Genomic DNA, 5,250 nt, shown 5'->3' with positions numbered 1-5,250 from the left:
TTTCTGGATGCCTCAGTTGTCTGAAATGCAGCCCATTCACCCCCACTGCTTACAGATGGCCATTGAAAAATGAAAAAATCTACTGAAACAAGTCTGTAATCATACACTGCATTGTGAATTTCTGCCGGTAGCAAGACTGTGCAGCCCCCAGCAGCAGTAACTTACTGTTTTGGCATGCAAATGGGCTTCAGAGGCCAGTTCTGTTACAAGTCACGGGACTTCTCTGTGTTCTGTGACTGACCCTATCCTCCCCAGGAGCATACTACCCTTAGCACAGTCTTAACACTCTACAGTCTGGGCTTCTGAGAGACACCTTTCTCAGAGATACAAACGGTAATGTATCATGAGTTTTCTTTCAGCTTCTAAGCACAGAGAGGGAGAAGTTCAGAAGAAAATACAACCTAAAAGAAAAAAAAAAAAAAAAAAAAAAAAAAAAAAGGAATAGGAGAATAGGAGAAACAGAAGAAAAAATATGGAAGAATGGCTGTGGTGCTGTAAAATCTTTATTTCTATCTTTATTTGTTTTTAAATAAGCCAACAGCAGTATTTCATGTAGACATAGAATAGCACTGAAAAGATAACATTAATGTTGTCAAATTACTCTTTATGACTTCTTAGTGCAACACTCGTAAAGTAGTGACATGAGTATAAAGTGCAACTACAATCAAAGCTTGAACTAAAATAGCATTTTCTTTTCTCCTTGTTCTTTCATTTCACTGTAACTTATATTTCATCCCTTTTGGGAGCAATTAGCAGTGTCTGCATCACAACAAATAGACAAACTAGATATTATGGTCATCTCTGCCCAGTTGTTGTGAAGGATATTGCACATGCACACTATTTTCTCAATAATAGACACAGAAACATGCTCAAGAATTTAAAAAAAAAAAAAAAAAAAAAAAAAAAAAAAAGAAAGAAAGAAACATGGAAACATGATGATCCCCCTGTATGTACAGCAGTACCTCAGCTGGTTTACCCTTATAGCTTTTTAATCACAGTCCTTAGCTTTTTTAACTCTTTTTTTTTTTTTTTTTTTTTCTTCTGCCATGTATCACTCTAATGGATGCTCTTGCACAAATGCATATCAATAAGTGGTAGATTCTATGGCATAATCTGTGCTTGTGCCCTGTCTGTTCCATCATATTGTGCAAATGATGCTCTCGCCAGTGAGAGCAGTAGCATAATCTCTAAATCAAAATCGATACTGTTTACCAACTGAAAGAATATATAAGACCATGCATCATCATCATCATCATCATCATAAATAAGAATAAATGATAAAATGTGTTAAAAAATCTTCAACATCTATTAGAGCACAGCATCTCACTTTCAAATTTATTTTTCTCTCAGTAGCCATGGATGTGTTTTGGTTTATTAAGAGGGTGTTCAAAATGTATGCAACTCTTCAATTTATGCTATTATAAATGAAACAAACTACATTAGAAAGGAAATCTTACCACACAAACAGTCTTTCAAAAGTGGGACCCCCTAAGATTTTCTACCTTCGGAACCACCTGCTTTTTGCACAACAGACTTAGTGAAATAAGTAAAAGACCTCATAGTCCAGTGGATTGAAGAAGAAAGGAAAATATAGTTAAGAGTCAGTCAGTAGTTTGTAACCCTGTATTCTTTTGAGAAAATTGAAATGATTTTTGATATTTCACCTTACACCACAAAAAGCTAAATTACTCTTAAAATTGGTTGACTTAAATACTGTATTGATTTTGCTGATATTAACAACCTACATAATGTTGATCTCTTTCATATTCCATATGATCATTAAAAAATATATTCAAATTCTCCCCCACTACTTAAATGCACCAGTAACATCCAAAAATTCACATAACAATTCAAAAAGTAAAACTATTGTTACAGTTTTCTGAAGTTCCTCAGTAACTTAGAATCCTTTTTAGTCTTCCTTTTTAATCTGTCTTGAAAATAAAATTTAAAATCTGAATCGTGCTGCTTTCAGTGATGTGGCTTTTGACTAATACTGTTAATTAAGAATTAAAATAACATAACAAGGAGGAAATCAGCATTCTTGATTGTTTCCCAGTCTCAATGATTTTAAAAGGAGTTAGATGGAACTTCTCCAAATAAAAAGCCTGAAGAACCACTCCCTCACCATTTCCCATCAGGCACCCAAGGGACTAAGTTGCCCTCAATTTCGTAAGATCATTTTCATCAGTGCAATTGAGTGTAGAGCAATTTTTGTAGTGGTCTCCAATCACAAAACCAAATTAGTTTGCCTTCATTTCACGTTGGTGTAAGCAACTGAGTAAAGTACATATATGGACCTTTAATTTCTGTGTGTTAGTCCGAAAGAAAAAAAAAAATGTTGGCTGGCCTCATTCATATAAAATGCTGATTAATAGTTATTAATGAAATGCTGTTTAATAGCTATTAATGAAATGTCTTTACACTAAATATAAAAAAAAATATTGTTACAGACAGGATCCACTTCATATTCAGCTAACCTAAAAATCTAACTAGTATTCTAGGTTCTCTCTACAGCAGAACAGACTAGGTAAATTAATTCTCTCTTAAAGTAGATATCCAAATATCACATAACTAAAGATGCCTTACACTGATCCCACCAAACTTTTTAAAATTCCTTGTGTATTATGTTTATTAATCTGTTTACTCCTGAATCCAGAACACTATTTCATTGCCACTAGTAAATAAAAGGTATCTTACTGGGACATGGTCTTCTAGAAGATAACTTCATTTTCAGCAAATGTACTTTCTAAAAAAGTGGTGACTTTTTTGCTTCGACATGTCACAAATAGTTTCAATACATGTTAACCTAACTGGAACAGCACAACAGTGAGCAATCCAATGGTGGCTCCAGAGGCTTTATTTTCCCCAAGATAATGCTGACTTTATTGGTGTGTATAGTCAATATGTTAGTTTGTTTCAGTCAAATTATCAACTCTTTATGTGGTAATAGTTCTATAATGAACACCAAACAGTCTAATTTATCGATCACATATTCCTACTTATATCTTCCTGTTTTTTGGCCACTGACCAACAAAAGCCTATGGAGATTTTTGAAATGTGATGCTTTCCCTAGAAGTTGTTGCCATGGCCACTGTCTGGCCATGAAATGGTAGATTTCATGACTCAAATAGCCACAGACAAGTGTATTTATTCAATGAGCTTTTGCATTTACAATTAATTTGGTTTCGCTCACTCCATAGGACTGGTACAAATAAAAAATGCAGAGTTTTATAGGTGAAAATGTTGCTTCCTAGTCATTGATTTCCTGAATTACACACTGGAATTATTAGTGAAGAATTATCTTATTTTAATGTCACGTCACATTATTATTTTTGTTATGTCATCAACAGTACTGTTTCCTTTGCCTTCTCACCACTTGGCCTCTGAACAATATCAGTTCCTTAATCCATAATTTTAGCCTGTATATCAACTATTCGAGACTCCATGTTGTTTCTGGAGTGAGAATTTTAGGATATCAGAATGGAAAATTTACTTCTCTGAAGCTAATGAATAAATCAAGCCATTTATCTTTAATGTTTTTCTTCTTATATTTCCATGATGTATTATTTTCTTCTGAAGTTTATGGTACTTTGACACCTGGTTTGTCTTTCCCGCTTCTCAGGATGTATCTGCTTGTGATGATAAAAAAATATAATTACTATAAAAGATGATATGGGGCCTGGAGCATCTTCCCTATGAGGAAAGACTGGGAGACCTTGGTCTGTTCAGCCTTGAGAAGACCGAGAGAGGATCTTAACAATGTTTACAAATATTTTAAGCGTGGGAGACAGTGGGATTGAGCCAACCTCTTTTCAGTGGTTTGTGGGGATAGGACAAAGGGCAATGGCCACAAAATGGAGCACATGAAGTTCCGCACCAACATGCAAAAGAACTTCTTCACAGTAAGGGTGATGGAGCACTGGAACAGGCTGCCTAGGGAGGTTGTGGAGTCTCCTTCTCTGGAGATATTCAAGGCCCATCTGGACACCTACCTAGGCAACCTGCTCTGGGGAACCTGCTTTGCCAGGGTGGTTGGACCCGATGATCTCTTGAGGTCCCTTACAACCCCTAAAATTCTGTGATTCTGTGATTATAAAGAGCTAATAACCTCTTACCTTGTCCTGTAAAGTGAAAAATACTGCATGAGCTTTTGATAAAGACAGGTAAACTCACTGATGAAATTATAATAAAATATCCCAAGATCTAGTTTTTGTTTATTTGTTGTTGTTTTTTTCTAAAATGTTTTATTAGTGGAGAGCATAAAATTTCTTACAAATTTGAGATTGATCAACAGTTTCAAGAAGATACACATATTAATATTGTGTGTGGACTGACTACGTTTTCAAGCCATGTCTAAAAATAGAAGTGGATTTGGATTTCATATAGTTACCATAAATAGATCAACTGAGGAATGTGTAAGATTCAGAATCTAATCTGTTTTCTAGGACATTCTCCGGTTATACCTATTAAACTTACAGAACAAATAATTTATCCAATTAAATTCTTGTGGGACTAGGAAACATTCTGGCTTTGGGACTGCTTATACTTGTGAGCATTTTCAGTAGCAGTACCACAAGTGTAAATGTGAGATTAAGATTGGAGCTTGACAGTAGGATAGTAGTATTTGTAGGATACAATTTTCATTTTGGTCACTGCTTTGTACCATGGATGTACCAACATCTAAATAACTGACATGTGACTCTTAAAATAGAAAACACTTCAAAGTATATGGTAGAAAAACACTGGAGTAGCTATCAAATGGTTTAAAAATGAAAGTGCTACTCAGATAACTCCTTAGTTTAACCCTGATGTGGCTGAGGTCTGAGATCAACTTTTGATTATCTTGCCCAAAACCTGGATTGTGAACCTTGTTCTGTACATATTTACTGTATAAAAGATTGCCAGCCAATATTTATATGAAACAAACATTTCTCTTATTCTCAAATGGCGACGAATGTGTGACTTTCAACATTTTTTAACTCTAATATATTCTGTCAGAAGAAAACTGGGCCTGCAGCATCCAATTCAACAACACATACAGCAATGCGCTAATTTATTTGGCCTTCTTCTCAACCTTTCTGTCTGGGGTTTGGAATAAAAGGCCTCTGGATGTGAGATACAGAATTTACAATAAGAAACATCAGTTTCTACTTCATGTAAACATGGTATTTGATCATTTAAAAAGTAGAAATATCTTTATGTTGATGGCTATGCCTTATTTTGTTACCTATTAGCCACCTCATATATTAC

This window comes from Anas acuta, chromosome 2 (genome assembly GCF_963932015.1).
Source record: "Anas acuta chromosome 2, bAnaAcu1.1, whole genome shotgun sequence".
NCBI lineage: Eukaryota > Metazoa > Chordata > Aves > Anseriformes > Anatidae > Anas > Anas acuta.
Note: the sequence above shows the minus strand (reverse complement) of the source record.